The following is a 19362-nucleotide window of genomic DNA, read 5'->3' as shown; positions in this document are numbered from 1 at the left end:
CAGCTCTGAAAATCTACTTCAAAAAACGATTATATTTATCATAGTGAGTCAGGAGTAACATTAAAACAGAATAATATGCCCCACCAACATTAAACAATTATACAGAAAAACCTAAAATTGCTGAAATAAGTAAATAAATCAATGATGAGAGAATAGTCAAAAATGTGTGTAGAGTTGAAGTCGGAAGTTTACATACACCTTAGCCAAATACATTTAAACTCAGTTTTTCACAATTCCTGACATTTAATCCTAGTAAAAATTCCCTGTCTTAGGTCAGTTAGGATCACCACTTTATTTTAAGAATGTGAAATGTCAGAATAATAGTAGAGAGAATGATTTATTTCAGCTTTTATTTCTTTCATCACATTCCCAGTGGGTCCGAAGTTTACATACACTCAATTAGTATTCGGTAACATTGCCTTTAAATTGTTTAACTTGGGTCAAACGTTTCGGGTAGCCTTCCACAAGATTCCCACAATAAGTTGGGTGAATTTTGGCCCATTCCTCCTGACAGAGCTGGTGTAACTGAGTCAGGTTTATAGGCCTCCTTGCTCGCACACGCTTTTCCAGTTCTGCCCACACATTTTCTATAGGATTGCGGTCAGGGCTTTGTGATGGGCACTCCAATACCTTGACTTTGTTGTCCTTAAGCCATTTTGCCACAACTTTGGAAGTATGCTTGGGGTCATTGTCCATTTGGAAGACCCATTTGCGACCAAGCTTTAACTTCCTTACTGATGTCTTCAGATGTTGCTTCAATAAATCCACATAACTTTCCTTCCTCATGATGCCATCTATTTTGTGAAGTGCACCAGTCCCTCCTGCAGCAAAGCACCCCCACAGCATGATGCTGCCACCCCCGTGCTTCACGGTTGGGATGGTGTTCTTCGGCTTGCAAGATACACCCTTTTTCCTCCAAACATAATGATGGTCATTATGGCCAAACAGTTCTATTTTTGTTTCATCAGACCAGAGGACATTTCTCCAAAAAGTACGATCTTTGTCCCCATGTGCAGTTGCAAACCGTAGTCTGGCTTTTTTATGGTGGTTTTGGAGCAGTGGCTTCTTCCTTGCTGAGCGGCCTTTCAGGTTATGTCGATATAGGACTCGTTTTACTGTGGATATATATACTTTTGTACCTGTTTCCTCCAGCATCTTCACATGGTCCTTTGCTGTTGTTCTGGGTTTGATTTGCACTTTTCGCACCAAAGTACGTTCATCTCTAGGAGACAGAACGCGTCTCCTTCCTAAGCGGTATGGCGGCTGCGTGGTCACATGGTGTTTACACTTGCGCACTATTTTTTGTACAGATGAACGTGGTACCTTCAGGTGTTTGGAAATTGCTCCCAAGGATGAACCAGACTTGTGGGGGTCTACAATTTTTTTCTGAGGTCTTAGATTATTTATTTTCATTTTCCCATGATGTAAAGCAAAGAGGCACTGAGTTTGAAGGTAGGCCTTGAAATACATCCACAGGTACACCTCCAACTGACTCAAATTATGTCAATTAGCATATCAGAAGCTTCTAAAGCCATGACATCATTTTCTGGAATTTTGCAAGCTGTTTAAAGGCACTGTCAACTTAGTGTATGTAAACTTCTGACCCACTGGAATTGTGATACAGTGAATTATAAGTGAAATAATCTGTCTGTAAACAATTGTGGGAAAAATTCCTTGTGTTATGCACAAAGTAGATGTCCTAACCGACTTGCCAAAACTATAGTTTGTTAACAAGAAATTTGTGGAGTGGTTAAAAAACGAGTTTTAATGACTCCAACCTAAGTGTATGTAAACCTCCGACTTCAACTGTATATATACTTTTTTTTAAACCCTTTTTTGTGATATCCAATTGGTAGTTACAGTCTCGTCCCATCGCTGCAACTCCCGTATGGACTCGGGAGAGGCAAAGGTCGAGAGCCATGCGTCCTCCGAAACACAACCCTGCCTAGCAGCACTGCTTCTTGACACACTGCTCGCTTAACATGGAAGCCAGCTGCACCAATGTGTCGGAGGAAACACTGTACAACTGGCGACTGTGTCAGCATGCATGCCAGGAGTCACTAGAGCGCAATGGGACAAGGACATCCTGGCCGATTGTGCACCGCCTCATGGGTCTCCCAGTCACGGCCGGCTCCAACACAGCCCGGAATCGAAACTGGGTCTGTAGTGACGGCTCAAGCACTGCGATGCAGTGCCTTAGACCACTGCGCCACTCGGGAGGCCCAAAATAGTCAAATTAACTGATAACTAAAATAGCAGTGCAGATGACACTCTTTTTCTAAGTGCAGAGATGTGTTATAGGTAATGAATGTGTAGGGGACTTCGGAGAATGCTACAGACTGTGGTGCAGCAGAAAGATCAGCGTACCTTAAATCCAGAGGTTGTGAGTAGGGCTGTGGCTGTCTCACGGTATTTGTCCGTTAATTAACATAAACACATTTAGCATCTCCTGGCTTCCATGCATAGCCTACAAGCCACTGATGCAGACCTTTGGAACATCTACATTTAAAAAAGTCTAATAAATCCATGTAATATATAACAAAGAAACAGGTACTCCTATATGCTTAATTTAGAGTTATTTATGTAACTTTTGTTGTGATACAAATGTTGGGCTATATGTTTTGATTTTTAATACATTCTAAGGCTGCATGATGCGACTCTAATTATGTTTTGAAAAAAGTTGCATGAAAGGGATGAGCTCTGCTTTGTTTTTTTGCATAGACTGTACACACTTCATCAGTCTCTGATTCACAATTTGACAAGCTCTTGATAATGCCTCGAATTTCCAGGCTTTTGTGTGGCCGTAACATCCCCTAAAAAAATCAGTGGCCGTTGTGCCTTTGGGCTGAAAATAATCATTATAATTCCCTTCTCCAACAAGATGAGTAGGCCTAACAAACAGCAAAAGCACTAGCCTATGTCAATTTACTATCCCCCATAGTACAACATTTGACCTATTCTATTCTGTGCGAGCAACATTTTTCCAAACATAGACTGGGACTGTTGTGGGATGCGATAGATCCCAAATTAATACAACCACTAGCATCAAAAAACCTGTTTTAAGCAATGAGCCTGAATCAACAGATGAGAACGTTTTGCTTAAAATGTTGATAAACTATTAGGGTATTTCTTCACATTATGAGCTCAGCAATGCACACACGGCAGCACTAGGTTATAAGCTCATATGTTCCATTAGCAGGAAAACACCATTCTCAAAAGGATTACTTTATCCTATCCCAGGTATTCCTTAAAGAGGTGGGGTTTCAAATGTCTCCGGAAGGTGGTGAGTGACTCCGCTGTCCTGGCGTCGTGAGGGAGCTTGTTCCACCATTGGGGTGCCAGAGCAGCGAACAGTTTTGACTGGGCTGAGCGGGAACTATGCTTCCGCAGAGGTAGGGGAGCCAGCAGGCCAGAGGTGGATGAACGCAATGCCCTCGTTTGGGTGTAGGGACTGATCAGAGCCTGAAGGTACGGAGGTGCCGTTCCCCTCACAGCTCCGTGAGGCAAGCACCATGGTCTTGTAGCAGATGCGAGCTTCAACTGGAAGCCAGTGGAGTGTGCGGAGGAGCGGGGTGACGTGAGAGAACTTGGGAAGGTTGAACACCAGACGGGCTGCGGCATTCTGGATGAGTTGTAGGGGTTTAATGGCACAGGCAGGGAGCCCAGCCAACAGCGAGTTGCAGTAATCCAGACGGGAGATGACAAGTGCCTGGATTAGGACCTGTGCCGCTTCCTGTGTAAGGCAGGGTCGTACTCTCCGAATGTTGTAGAGCATGAACCTACAGGATCGGGTCACCGCCTTGATGTTAGCGGAGAACGACAGGGTGTTGTCCAGGGTCACGCCAAGGCTCTTCGCACTCTGGGAGGAGGACACAACGGAGACTAAATGGTCACGTGGAATTTGACTGCCATCATGACTCGTGACTGCCGGTGTGGCGGTAATATGGTCACCGTAACAGCCCTAGTTGTGAGTTCAAATCTGAGGTGGGGTCATATTGAAAGTCAATACTACTAAGTGATCATGTCAAATGTAATCATCATTGTCATTGATTACAGATTTTTACACAGTTTTAGCTGAATAGCGTACCTCTTACCTTAAAACCGCCATACCATTTCATTAATTTACTTATAATGGTTTAGGACACCTGGGACCATCGCGTGACATCCTGACGACTGATAAAACAAATGTCTTGAGAACATCTTACAAACATCATAACATGGTCCTCAATGACATCCTGGTAACTTACGTGGAACTACACAAAGGTCCCCCAGAGAATGTTCCCTTGGGACCATCATGGGACGTCCTAAGCACTAGTAAAATCAAAGTCCTGAGAACGTCCTAAAAAGGTCCTGACAAAAACAAAATTGCGACTGAAACAACCTGGTTAAATTTGGGTCCAGAGGCAAAACCAGTTGAGAACCACTGGTCTAGACCATCATGAAACGTCCTCTTGTGTTCATTGAATGTCACATGGATAACGTCCTATCAGAACCAAACAGGAACCTTTTCGTAATGTTCCCTAATGAACATCAGAAAACCTAATGTTATACTGCGACCAGACCGGGACCTGTACTGAACGTCCTCTTAATGTCATGTTTTAATGTTCCTAGAACTTTCTCCAAAACGTCAGTGGGATAACGTCTCGCCAAAACCCTTAAAGGGACATATTGTTGCCTAATGTCCTTAGGACGTCCCCTGTTTGCTGGGATGACTCGATGGTAGCCGTCTTTGTTGAAGGATTTAGCCAGAAACTGATATCGCTTAATGGTTTTTTAACTACCCAGTATTTATAGATTTTGGGGGGGACCAGAACCAGGGACTTTTTGAACATGCTTACTTTACACATAATTACACATAGTTTAATTGGATTCATTGAAGTTTAATTGGAACATTGAAGTTGGTACATGATGAGAGTTCACATTGACCTCAGTAGGTTTGTCCAACACCGACCTGACTGAGTGATCTATGCGACACTTCTTGAATATGGCAGACACTGCACTGAAACATGACTACTGTTTAGTGTATCAAGTGGAATGTTTATTATGGCAGACGTCCACTTTTCACAAGTAATTTTAATTAGTCGAGGAAGGTTTCTGTTGTCAAAAAGCCACCACCTTTCAATATAATTTAGGTATTCTGCAGGCCTTCTATGAAACTTCCACATTATGCAAGACATTCTATAACTCACAATATGGCAGGGCCGGACCATGCCCACACTATATAAGACACTCTACTACCCACAATATGACTGGACCGTGGCCCTGCAGGGGGAAGCAAGCAGTCGGTGAGCGATCACTCCGTTTCCTGCTCATTTCTCAGCCCATCTCCCCCTCAACCTCCCTCCATCACTCACTCCGGGCCCACAGCGGGAAAGGAGGAAGGCGCAGGAATGGGGAGGAGAGTGGGAAAAGAGGAAGGAGCAGGAAGGGGGAGGAGAAGAGAGACATCCCGCCCTTCATGACACCTAATGACCTTGTTGGCATTATTTATTGCCCACGCTCTCCAGCTTGTACCGGGATCCGGGTTTGGATGGACTGACGTGTCACCTCTGCTGCTGCCCAGGGCCTGTGCACTCTCGCTGCGCTTGGTCACAGCTTCTCTTCCCACCTCCACCCCCTCCCCCAATCCTCTCTCTAAGCGCTGGACTAGTAATGAGGTGTGACCGGGGAGGTCAGCAGCGTTTCCTTTCACTACCACTGTGTTTTCCACTGCCCTCTGAATACACCTCAAGACCGGTGGCAGAGGCCTGGTCCACCCTCCTGGCCTCCCTAGAGACCAACACCACTCTGGACTGGTTGACACTAGGGATTCTTCATCCTCTTTACAGCCAGAGGAGGTGGTTTTTGGACCCATATTTCTGATGGCTCGGTTGGACTGTGGTATTTGATGCAGCATAGTTGGTGGTTTGAGCCCGCATACAATGAATATATGCATTAGCTGGAAGTTGCTTTGGATGAAAGCCATTATTGTACTATTATACAGTATTACCAAACAGGGGGATCAATTTATGTCTTTGGAAGAAGAGGTTTATTCTAAATCCCAAATCAACCCCTAGGCACTCCTGTAGATCTGAAGGGATAGGTACAAGCAATATGCTACTTGCTTCACCTTGCATTCAGATAGGCTGGGTGGAATGTTGCCATATTGCTTATCCCTATCCAATCTCTTCAGATCTACAGAAATGCCTTCTACCAAAGTGGCTAGTGAAGAGGGGCTAGAGTTTGATTTGGTATTCAGCGAGAGTGTCTAATTAGCCTCATATTTCCCCAGTGTGAGGGGTCTGAGGAGAGACCGGGGATTCCCAAAGCCCTGATGTTGTGCAACTCCCGTTGGGTACGAGTCAAACTCCGACTCCTGGCTTCACAACACACAGGCCTGTCTGGTTCGCCTCCCTGCAGTCTGTTCCAGTGTAGCCTGTGGAAAGTTCCACTGATTTTAATGTGTTTTTGTCTTCCTGTTCTATCCTCCACCGAAAACGTTGACGTAAGTTTCAACCTCTGCTTTCCACAACACGATTCGAAAGGGAATGTTGTCACAGCGTCTCTACTCATTTGTCATTATCGGTACTTTATCACCCACTCTTTTGCTCTTCTTCGTCTTCCTCTTAGTTTGTCTGTGTGGAAACTTTCCCCTAAATGGATCACCCAAATAATTGATCTAAAATGATCTAAAAGTAGCTTTGAATGGGGATTGTGTAGCAGCTCTATAACTAGGTTTGTAGTGACTTAGATGATTTGGGTATGAAATTCAAAGCATGAATTCTATTGGTTGTTGGTTAGAAATTGATTTAAAATCTAAAACAAAGCAATTGGTGGCAGTGGCTAAGACAAACCCAAAGCATGGATTACGGTCTCTCCTTCTTAGTCTTTTTTCTCAAAGTGCACTCAGTTCTCTTTCTCTCCCCTCCCCTCTCCTCCCATCTCCTCTCCTCTCCATCCCATTTCCCTCTCCTCCTCCCCTCCTCAGCCTCTCAGTAAGTACCCACCTCTGACTAACGACATCTCCTTCTGGCTACCGGTCGAGGGCTACACGGAGAATGACTTCTATGACCTGGTGAGGAGCATTGGAGGAGACCTGGTGGAGAAGGTTACCCTGGTCGACCAGTTCACACATCCAAAGTAAGACGCCATGTTCTTCACAAGATAGCTGTGATACTCTGACACAGTGTTTCCCAGTACTAGCACACCTGGGTCGTATTCATTAGTGTACACCGTAGCAAAATGTTTTGCAATGAAAACAAGCGTTTCTTATTGGACAAGTTCAGGTAGTCCCTCCCCGGTTCAGTCAGTTTACTTCCATTTGGTTCCTAGTCAATACGACCCGGGTTACTCTTAACATAGTGTTTCGCAGTACTAGCTAGCACATCTGATTCAACTACCTGACTCACACCTGATTCAAGGGCTTGATGATTAGTTGACCAGTTGAATCAGGTGGGTCAAATAAGTAGAATTGCAGGGGGTACTCAAGAGGAGGTTTGAGTGCTCTCCATCAAATAAAATAAAATAAAATTGTATTTGTCACATGCGCCGAATACAACAGGTGTAGACCTTACAGTGAAACGCTTACTTACAAGCCCTTAACCAACAATGCAGTTTTAAGAAAAATAAGTGTTAAGTAAAAAATAGATAACAAAAAAATATAATATAATAATTAAAAGAGCAGCAGTAAAATAACTGTAGCGAGTACAGAGTCAATGTGCGGGGGCACAGGTTAGTTGAGGTAATTGAGGTAATATGTACATGTAGGTAGAGTTAAAGTGACCATGCATAGATAATAAACAGAGTGTAGCAGCAGCGTAAAAGAGGGGGGGCAATGCAAATAGTCCTGGTAGCCATTTGATTAGCTGTTCAGGAGTCTTATGGCTTGGAGGTAGAAGCTGTTAAAAGAAGCCTTTTGGACCTCACACATCCAAAGTAAGACAACATTCCCTCAACAAGATGTACAGCAGTGGTACTCAAACAGCAGGCCCAGGGCGCCACGACTGAACAACGATGGGCATATTGTCACACTCTGATGAGGGCATTACAGCTGAAACTTTGGTTTATTACTTTAATTTAATTGTTTAATGAATTGCTACCACCATCATCAGGTTTTCAGTATCCAAAAAACACAGACAACCCTCCCCATGCCCCTACCCATGCCCCCCCATGCCCACCCCATTCACCCCTATAAAATGTGCTTGTTGTGAGAGATAACAAACCCCACATAATATAACACATATACAACAACTAAAAACATATGACTCTATGCATTACATATTAGGAAAATGAAACAAACATATTAAACATTGCACTGACTAATTATAATAATATAATGATGCAGTGAATGTTCTTTGTTTGGTTTGTACAGGCTTGTTTGAGGTTAGGGGTAAATTGGATCTATTCCACTGCTTGACAAATAGGCTCGGAGAGCAAAGGTTAAGCTATACTCAATTCAGGGGCTTGGGATTGGCTTGTTTGGTATTTGATAGCGAATGTGTCTCATAGCATCTACAGTGAACAAAAATCTAAACGCAACATGCAAGAATTTCAAAGATTTTACTGAGTTACAGTTCATATATGGAAATCAGTCAATTGAAATAAATTAATTAGACCCTAATCTATGCATTTCACATGACTGGGAATACAGATACACACATAGGTATTCCTGCTGCCTATTGAAATCACTGGCCACTTTCAGAAATGGAACACTAGTCACTTTAATAATGTTTACAGTCACTTTAATAATGTTTACATATCTTGCACTACTCATCTCATATGTATATACTGCATTCTATTCTATGATATTCTACTGTATCTTAGTCCATGCCGCTCTGTCATTGCTTGTCCATATATGTATATTTTCTTAAATTCCATTCCTTTCTAGTTTTGTGTGTATTGGGTATATGTTGTGAAATTGTTAGATATTACTTGTTAGATATTACTGCACTGTCGGAGCTAGAAGCACAAGCATTTCGCTACACCCGCTATAACATCTGCTAAACACGTGTATGTGACAAATAAAATTTGATTGGATTTGATATGCATCAGTTGTTCACAGATGCCTTAAATAAAAAGGTAGGGGCGTGGATCAGAAAACCAGTCAGTATCTGGTGTGACCGCCATTTGCCTCATGCAGCGCAACACATCACCTTCGCATAGAGTTGATCAGGCTGTTGATTGTGGCCTGTGGAATGTTGTCCCACTCCTCTTCATGGGCAGTGTGAAGTTGCTGGATATTAGCGGGACCTGGAACACGCTGTCATACACGTCGATCCAGAGCATCCCAAACATGTTCAATGGGTGACATGTCTGGAAGAACTGGGACATTTTCAGCTTCCAGGAATTTTGTACAGATCCTTGCGACATGAGGCCGTGTATTATCATGCTGAAACATGAGGTGATGGCACCGGATGAATGGCACGACAATGGGCCTCAGGATCTCATCACGGTATAAAATGCAATTGTGTTCGTTGTCCGTAGCTTATGCCTGCCCATACCATAACCCCACCGCCACCAGTGGGCACTCTGTTCACAACGTTGACATCAGCAAACCGCTTGCCCACACGATCTCATGAAACATTGGACCAACACTTTACATGTTGCGTTTATATTTTTGTTCCGTATATTTTATCTATTTTTTCTACTCTGACAGCTACTTATTATGCAAGATAATGGGGCCCAACTGAGCCAAGTGCTGTTTACTCTGAGTGGAGCCCTTAATCTAATGACAGTGAAGGACCATGGGTCAAAGTTTGTTAATGGCACATCTTCATTTGATCTGATTCACATCGCCGACATGAGGCTCGCTGTGTTTATTTTGCACTCACACACCTACTCTCTCTCTCTGTCTCTCTCTATTTCGATCTCTCTCTTTCTCTCACTCTCTATCAATTCAATTCAATTTAAGGGCTTTATTGGCATGGGAAACGTATGTTAACATTGCCAAAGCAAGTGAAGTAGATAGTAAACAAAAGTGAAATAAACAATAAATATTAACAGTAAACATTACACTCAGAAGTTCCAAAAGAATAAAGACATTTCAAATGTCATATTATGTATATATACACAGTGTTGTAACAATATGCAAATAGTTAAAGTACAAATGGGAAAATAAATCAACATAAATATGGGTTGTATTTACAATAGTGTTTGTTCGTCACTGGTTGCCCTTTTCTTGTGGCAACAGGTCACAAATCTTGCTGCTGTGATGGCACACTGTGGTATTTCACCCAGTAGATAAGGGAGTTTATCAAAATTGGGTTTGTTTTCGAATTCTTTGTGGATCTCTGTAATCTGAGGGAAATATGTGTCTCTAATATGGTCATACATTTGGCAGGAGGTTAGGAAGTGCAGCTCAGTTTCCACCTCATTTTGTGGGCAGTGTGCACATAGCCTGTCTTCTCTTGAGAGCCAGGTCTGCCTACGGCGGCCTTTCTCAATAGCAAGGCTATGCTCACTGAGTCTGTACATAATCAAAGCTTTCTTTAAGTTTGGTTCAGTCACAGTGGTCACGTATTCTGTCACTGTGTACTCTCTGTTTAGGGCCAAATAACATTCTAGTTTGCTCAGTTTTTTTGTTAATTCCTTCCAATGTGTCAAGTAATTCTCTTTTTGTTGGGTCTAATTGTGTTGTTGTTGTTGTCATTGGGCTCTGTGGGGTCTGTTTGTGTTTGTGAACAGAGCCCCAGGCCCAGCTTACTTAGGGGACTCTTCTCCAAGTTCATCTCTCTGTAGGTGATGGCTTTGTTATGGAAGGTTTGGGAATCGCTTCCTTTTAAGTGGTTATAGAATTTAACGGCTCTTTTCTGGATTTTGATAATTAGCGGGTATCGGCCTAATTCTGCTCTGCGTGCATTATTTGGTGTTTTTCGTTGTACACTGAGGATATTTTTGCAGAATTTTGCATGCAGAGTCTCAATTTGGTGTTTGTCCCATTTTGTGAATTCTTGGTTGGTGAGCGGACCCCAGACCTCACAACCATAAAGGTCAATGGGTTCTATAACTGATTAAATAATTTTTAGCCAGATCCTAATTGATATGTCGAATTTTATGTTCCTTTTGATGGCATAGAAGGCCCTTCTTGCCTTGTCTCTCAGATCGTTCACAGCTTTGTGGAAGTTATCTGTGGCGCTGATGTTTAGGCCGAGGTATGTATAGTTTTTTGTGTGCTCTAGGGCAACGGTGTCTAGATGGAATTTGTATTTGTGGTCCTAACAACTGGACCTTTTTTGGAACACAATTATTTTTGTCTTACTGAGATTTACTGTCAGGGCCTAGGTCTAACAGAATATGTGTAGAAGATCTAGGTGCTGCTGTAGGCCCTCCTTGGTTGGTGACAGTAAATTTTACTTCAGATTCTAGTAGGGTGAGGCCGGGTGCTGCAGACTGTTCTAGTGCCCTTGCCAATCCGTTGATACAGTGAGGGAAAAAAGTATTTGATCCCCTGCTGATTTTGTACGTTTGCCCACTGACAAAGAAATGATCAGTCTATAATTTTAATGGTAGGTTTATTTGAACAGTGAGAGACAAATTAACAACAAAAAAATCCAGAAAAACACATGTCAAAAATTTTATAAATTGATTTGCATTTTAATGAGGGAAATAAGTATTTGAACCCCTCTCAATCAGAAAGATTTCTGGCTCCCAGGTGTCTTTTATACAGGTAATGAGCTGAGATTAGGAGCACACTCTTAAAGGGAGTGCTCCTAATCTCAGTTTGTTACCTGATAAAAGACACCTGTCCACAGAAGCAATCAATCAATCAGATTCCAAACTCTCCACCATGCACAAGACCAAAGAGCTCTCCAAGGATGTCAGGGACAATATTGTAGACCTACACAAGGCTGGAATGGGCTACAAGACCATCGCCAAGCAGCTTGGTGAGAAGGTGACAACAGTTGGTGCGATTATTCGCAAATGGAAGGAACACAAAATAACTGTCAATCTTCCTCGGCCTGGGGCTCCATGCAAGATCTCACCTCGTGGAGTTGCAATGATCATGAGAACGGTGAGGAATCAGCCCAGAACTACACGGGAGGATCTTGTCAATGATCTCAAGGCAGCTGGGACCATAGTCACCAAGAAAACAATTGGTAACACACTACGCCGTGAAGGACTGAAATCCTGCAGCGCCCACAAGGTCCCCCTGCTCAAGAAAGCACATATACAGGGCCATCTGAAGTTTGCCAATGAACATCTGAATGATTCAGAGGAGAACTGGGTGAAAGTGTTGTGGTCAGATGAGACCAAAATCGAGCTCTTTGGCATCAACTCAACTCGCCGTGTTTGGAGGAGGAATGCTGCCTATGACCCCAAGAACACCATCCCCACCGTCAAACATGGAGGTGGAAACATTATTCTTTGGGGGTGTTTTTCTGCTAAGGGGACAGGACAACCTCACCACATCAAAGGGACGATGGACGGGGCCATGTACCATCAAATCTTGGGTGAGAACCTCCTTCCCTCAGCCAGGGCATTGAAAATGGGTCGTGGATCGGTATTCCAGCATGACAATGACCCAAAACACACAGCCAAGGCAACAAAGGAGTGGCTCAAGAAGAAGCACATTAAGGTCCTGGAGTGGCCTAGCCAGACCTTAATCCCATAGAAAATCTGTGGAGGGAGCTGAAGGTTCGAGTTGCCAAACGTCATGCTCGAAACCTTAATGACTTGGAGAAGATCTGCAAAGAGGAATGGGACAAAATCCCTCCTGAGATGTGTGCAAACCTGGTAGCTAACTACAAGAAACGTCTGACCTCTGTGATTGCCAACAAGGGTTTTGCCACCAAGTACTAAGTCATGTTTTGCAGAGGGGTCAAATACTTATTTCCTTCATTAAAATGCAATTAAATTAATAACATTTTTGACATGCGTTTTTCTGGATTTTTTTGTTGTTATTCTGTCTCCCACTGTTCAAATAAACCTACCATTAAAATTATAGGCTGATCATGTCTTTGTCAGTGGGCAAACGTATAAAATCAGCAGGGGATCAAATACTTTTTTCCCTCACTGTATATATGTTGAAGAGGGTGGGGCTTAAACTGCATCCCTGTCTCTGATTCCATCTCATTCCTATCAAGGATTTAGAGCTGCGCACAATGAAGGCTCTGTGTCAAAAGGTAGCAGTAGGCTTGGACGGTCATACCTTCATACCTACCTTGTGCCATACTGGGATGTTTGGTAATACCGGCACTGAACACAAGGGGCGGTATTTTCAAACCCACTGAGCCTTTGGATTCCCAAGGTTAGCAATGCTAACAAGTGCATGTAAAATACCAAAGAGAATGCTAACTAAATGCTAACGAGTGCATTGCGCACATTTTATAAAGTGTCTGACCTAAAGTATTTGCAGGACAGACATCCCAGCTCATAAAGTTTGACAAATAACTCAAAGTATCTACAAATATTCAAATTTATTTAAAAAAACAAAATTCCAACAAATAGTTTAAATGGTAGTCACAGTATTAAAAAAACATCCCGTGGCTATTTCCAAATACCGCGGGATATGGTATATACGATATACCTCCCAAGCCTAGGTAGCAGTAACAACGTTTTAGTAGGACATTGCCTTGTTCACCCCCATTTTTACGTTTGAAATTTGCAATAAACCTGAAAACACAGGATAGGTGAAAGCAATATGGCAGATGTCTTCACTTCACCAACCCACTCTTCACAAGTCATTGCCGCTCAAGGAAAGGAGACAAGGAGAGGAAGTCCCTTTACCAACTTATTGAGATACACCCTTGTGAGGGACCCTCCCTCCCTGTAGTGACAAAGCTGTTTCCTTTTCCTCCACAAACCTGTCCTTGGCGTTCACCCCTGAGCCTCAGTGGTTGATGTCTCATTTTTAAATACAGGGTTTAAAGGGTGGGTGGTGGACAGAGTGTGGCACAAGACTTATGCCCACCCCGCGTCCTAATGGCTTACCGAACAGCGAGTGTGTGGAGTGTGTTTAATGGCGAAACGAGGGGCCCGCAGTTCGTAAAAAGGCCTGTGAACATTAATCTCTGTCCCTGCTCTTAATCTTTTTTAAATAGCAACCTTTTCCCTACACTCCGTTAATGACATCCATAAATATGATACATTCCGTGGTGGCATTAGGGTCTAATGGGTCTGTGTGGCTGTGTGCGTGCATGTGTGCATGTGTGTATGTGTGTGTGTGTGTGTGTGTGTGTGCGTGCGCATGTGTTTATTGTGAACTTGAGAAAGAACATGATCACAATCGTTACAAGTCTCTTACTTTCACAATACTTAAATGTCTGTCTGTTTGTATGTCAGTCTGTGCTCCTGTCTGTCAGGTATGTGTGTCTTTGAGGGTGTTAGTATTAGAATTTGAGACCGCATATTATGACAATTAATCTCCTCTAAGTCATCAGCATTTTGGGATCATTTGTGGCACAGTTTCACCAATTCATCAGAGGCCCTGCATTATCCCCTTTTTACCCAGAAAGAGATGAGCCGAAGGTGGGCCGTACTCACATCGATACGCAGCCCCCCTTACAAAATAAACTTCACAATTACTCCAATTATCACCACGTGATATCAAGCTCCATTTTAGCCCCAGCTACGTGACAGATGTCCTCCCTGTTAACCTTTAGAAATGTCACTTTTATGAACAAGATGGCTGGCTAATTGTTGTTTTTTTGCCCAGCAGAAACGCTGACTCATGGAATTGGGCAAGCTGCTCCTGATGAGAGCGGGCGGGCGACGGTACCCTTGTGTCTCTGTCTGTACGTCATTTATATTTAACCAGCACAAGGAGAGAGGATTCTTCCGAGCCTTGTTTCCCCATCTCCCTGATGTACATCGTGTCCTGTGAAAAGAAGACGCTGCGCCACAAATCAATAAATGCACAAGAATTCTCCTTGTCGCTGTCCACAACATGGTAACACCTTTTAGTGTTCTTATTACATTTACATTTTAGTAATTTAGCAGATGCTCTTATTATGAGCAATTTACAATCAGTGAATTCAACTAAAGTAGGTAAAACAACCAGATAACAATCATTGTTTAGAGCAACAAGTACTGTAATTACTTATTGTTACACTGTACTTAGATTTAGGGTTACTTCTGTACTGTAAGTGTAATACCTGTTACACTGTACTTGCAATTACACTGTGATATGAACACTGTAAAGTAGTGTTACCCAAAACGTTAGGTTACAACAGACTCAGCAATATTACATCATGTAGAGCTGGGTGACTTCCTGATCACAGATATCAACAATAGTCTAATTTAAATCTGCCAAATGATGCATGCTATTGGCTCTTCCCAGTTTGCCAATGGTGGCAGTCATTTGGAGCAGGAAGTTGCCCCACAGTGTAAGATGATGTCATATTGCTGAGTCTGCCTTTAAGCATACTATTGGTTCAACTATCTCTAGAGGTCCAGGGATTGGACAAAAGAACAGCAGCAGTCATTTGATCAGTCAATCAATCAATCTGCCAACTGATCCTTAATTTCATCAATCCATCATTCCGACTCAAAGGTCTGCGTCTCGTTCTGTCTAAAAGGCCTCAAAGGCCCCAAACAGTATTCTTCTATTTTAGCCTTTGAAATCGCGATATGACAGACATACGTAACTCCTTTAAATGTCACATCACCGCAGAAACTCCTCCAGATGATGTACAGCACCTGACATTCAAACAAACCATTCCATCTTTCTCAAGATTTCGATGGGGCGAAATACAAGTTGCATTGCCAGAAATGTCACGACAAAGTCTAATCAGCTCAAAGTCGAGAATTCTGTTTGAATGCCGTTTTGGAAAGACAACGATGGTTTGGGTTGCCTTTGAGGGCATGCAACTTGTATTTAGTGAGACGTTTTACTGGCCTGCACTAGTATTCCTCGGACGTTGCGCTATAAATCAAAGCTGATAGGAACTAAAATGTAACACAAATCTGCATTTATTGGTCCGTAACGCTGTCAGATGTAATCGGGCCAGATTAATTTGGAAAGTCGACTGCGTTGTCAATCTAGCTGACAGCTTGGACAGGAAGTACTTCTGTACTCCAGTGGCGGGCGGGTGAGCGGTGGGAAAGGTCTAACTCTGAGCCCCGCGTGGATGATGTTGCGCTGCAGCAGACGTGGTGTTTTACAACTTCCCAGGGAAGGTAGTAAAGTGTGGGCTTTTTTTGTTGTTTCTGTGTTGTTTCGATACCGGTCTCTTACCTGAGTCAGTGAATGGCACAGTCAGTTAGTAACATTAGTAACATTATATTAACATGTAGTTACATGGTAGTTTATCCACTAAGCTATATTACCATGTCACTACGAAGGTGTTACAATGTAAGTAGCAGTATATGTAACAACTCTACAACCTTATGAGGGGGCAAGTTCCATTGATACCCCCTTTGCTGGTTTATATTTACGAGAAGAGGCTGTAGCATGGTTTGTCAAAACCAATGTGCGTCGTCATGGTGTATGCCAGACTGTTGTCTGGTCACTGTGATATGCTGCATGCTCTCCATGTGTGACGCTCATGACCAAGTGTGTGTGTAAAGGCACGTGCGTGTGTGTGTGGGTGCATCCCTGTGTGTGTACTCTTTAAGACCACCACACCACACTACTTGTTTTAAACTATAAATATATGAGGTATTTCTAAAAGGCCACTGTCATAAAATGGCACCAGAATACCCATTATTGAAAAGGTTCTGCTGAATGTATAGAATAGTATGGTATGGTATGGTATGGTATGGTAGACCAGCCTTGTGTCCTCTGAGGCGAACGTTAACCCGGTCACTCAGTGTGACCCAAAGCTCCTCTCACCTCCACCACACCTGGCCTGACCCCTCCGTCTATCCCCCACAAGGCCCACGCATCTCTTCTCTCTACTGGGGAGGAAAGTGAGCACCAGGCCGCCATCTTTTGGATCAAATGAACGATTTACCGCTGGCACACTCAGGGAGAAAAAAACTGAAACGGGGGGAGGGTGAGAGATTTAGACAACAGGAACATGGAGGGAGTGTGTGTGTCCGTGCGTGCGTGCGTGAAAGAGGAAGAGCCATGCAGAGCGTCCTGTCACAGGATCAGTTAAACGTTTAGAGATAAATGGAGAGGAGAGAGGTGTGTGTGTGTGTGTGTGTGTGTGTGTGTGTGTGTGTGTGTGTGTGTGTGTGTGTGTGTGTGTGTGTGTGTGTGTGTGTGTGTGTGTGTGTGTGTGGTTGACAAATGGCTGTCTTCGGCAGCGAGTTGCTGTAGAGAGCTAGACTTGTTAAAAATCTGCCCTCTTTGTCGGAACCCTCCAGGGATCTTTCCAGAAGGCGAGGCGAAGCATCAGGCTAATGCCCAGCACCGCCCCTGAGCCAAAGTGGAGCAGAGAGAGAAAGAGAGAGAGAGAGACCAGGGAGGAAGCTAGAGAGGGGGGGGGTTAATGGAGCACTGAGAGGAGAGGAGCTACTGCAGGAAATGCCTGTGAATAATGTATCGTTGTTTACTATGCACACTTCAATATGGTGCACAGTGCATTACCCTATATCACACACAATTTGTCACTCACAAATGTAAGATGTTTAAAAGAATATGCACATAGAACGCATATTACAGTGCTATTGCAGATGGTATAGTATTTGCCAAAACATTATAAAAGGGAAATTACATTTGCCTTCTAATGATTTGTCAAGTGTGAAATTTGAACCATTACATAACATTTCATTTCATTTCTCTAATTAAAAATCTGAAATCATTAGGGGGATCCATATTATGAAATGAACATTCCATACTTTAGTGATGACAACCCTTTCAAAATCATTAAAGAAAAAATTACAAATTCCCAGTCTCCCTTCCCTTCTGTACGTAATAGAATCCCAACGTCTTTATGATCTCCAATTCGTACACAGTATCCCAAGTTATTAGGTCTTTATTAGCCCACAGCATTAGTGCACAGTGCACCGTATCCCCCAGAGTTTTCTAACAGGCAGTGCTTTATGACATTAGCCGGCTGAACTGAGCGTAATGGGAGCTCGACCAGATTTATGCTGAAGGTGCTGCCAAGCGGCCCGGGGCAGCTGGGTAATCTGGATGTAATTGAGAGTGGGGGTCACAGGGTAAGATCCCCTCTGGCTGACAGGTCTGCTACACTGCACTGTTTTGGTGCCGTGCAGGCTTTTTGAGTATTGTGGCTCCTGACATAGGTGAACCTACAGTAGTAATACACTGCTATAGTGACCCTTTGACAGAGGGAAAGAAGTGGTGTACTGTAAATCCTCATTGTAAGTTTTCTTTCTACAAGCATGCTATTCTATGATCAGGCTTTCCGACTTGGTTTTATTTCCTCATTAACAGCTGGACTGCCGGTGCACGGGCATCCTCAATGAATCGCTGCAGACTCAGGTGCGCCTTTTCCCGCAGACAGCTTCCCATTGATTTCCAACAGTAAAGACCATTTTGTTAGGGTGGGAGGCTTCAAATGGAGCTGTCAATTTGAAACTCAGAGAAAGAAAGAGAGAGAGAGATGGCGGGAAGGAGGAGAGGTAAAGAGAACTTGGAAAGAGAGCAGTCTGGAGTTTCAGCCTGTCATAACCGCTGTTCGTCAACGTCACAGCTAAGCAGTGTTGATTAGGAACATCCGGCCCATCGGTGGAGAGACGCCACTCCACCCTAGCTGGCTGAGGCCCGCTGCGTCTTTGACTAAGAGCAGAGACTGTCGGACAGTTCTCTGAGGTCCCTCAGACAACCGACACTCATCAATTACTGCTGACTCTACACTGTCCCCTCTTATTATTTTGTCAAGATATTGACCAATTCATCACATTCATCCACCCCACAAGCCCCTGAGCTGTTGTAAAGAATACGGACAAGGAATCTCCGTCTACTGCCTCAGGGACGGACGTCAGCCATTTTGAAAGATGAAACTTGTTTGGGAAGTCATGCGTACGGCGGTACGCCCTCCTCCTAGCACAGCGAGGCAGGTGCTTCTTGTCCTTGGTCCAGCACTGATTCATCGTCCCGTTCGCGTCGCAAACAGTTTATGTAAGGTTGTTTTATTATGAAGACCACAGTTGGACGAGAGCCCCCTTGAATCACCGCTCTTGGCGCTGAGTCACAGTCCGTAGTAGTGGATCCCTGAGAGTTTAGCCGTAGTGATTCATCCCCTCATGAAGTGCTGTGCCATCTGATGAAAACCGGTGTAGCGTGGCCAAAGTGCTTGTTTACCGCGAGTCCTCGCTTTCTCTAACTGCTGCCCAGTCACCGCCACTCTCTCCCTGGCTTACACTCGCACTGTGTACACACTTAACGAAGGGGGGAAATGATTCACACTCCAACCGCATGGGCCAACCAAATGGCCGTACCAGGCTCAAAACTACGACCCTGTTGACTAGGCACATTGCCAAAAAAGGAACAAGGAATAGGGCAGAGAGGGTTCCATGACATGGGCAGCC

The 19362-nt window shown here is 43.7% G+C and overlaps 1 pseudogene; it reads left to right on the top strand.

Moving 5' to 3' along the window:
- Positions 1 to 19362, top strand: part of LOC121570266 — a 180977-nt pseudogene that overhangs the window by 87379 nt on the left and 74236 nt on the right.

The sequence above is a fragment of the Coregonus clupeaformis genome, chromosome 7, assembly GCF_020615455.1.
Source record: "Coregonus clupeaformis isolate EN_2021a chromosome 7, ASM2061545v1, whole genome shotgun sequence".
Taxonomy (NCBI): Eukaryota; Metazoa; Chordata; class Actinopteri; order Salmoniformes; family Salmonidae; genus Coregonus; species Coregonus clupeaformis.
This window is presented reverse-complemented; position numbering and strand designations above follow the sequence as displayed.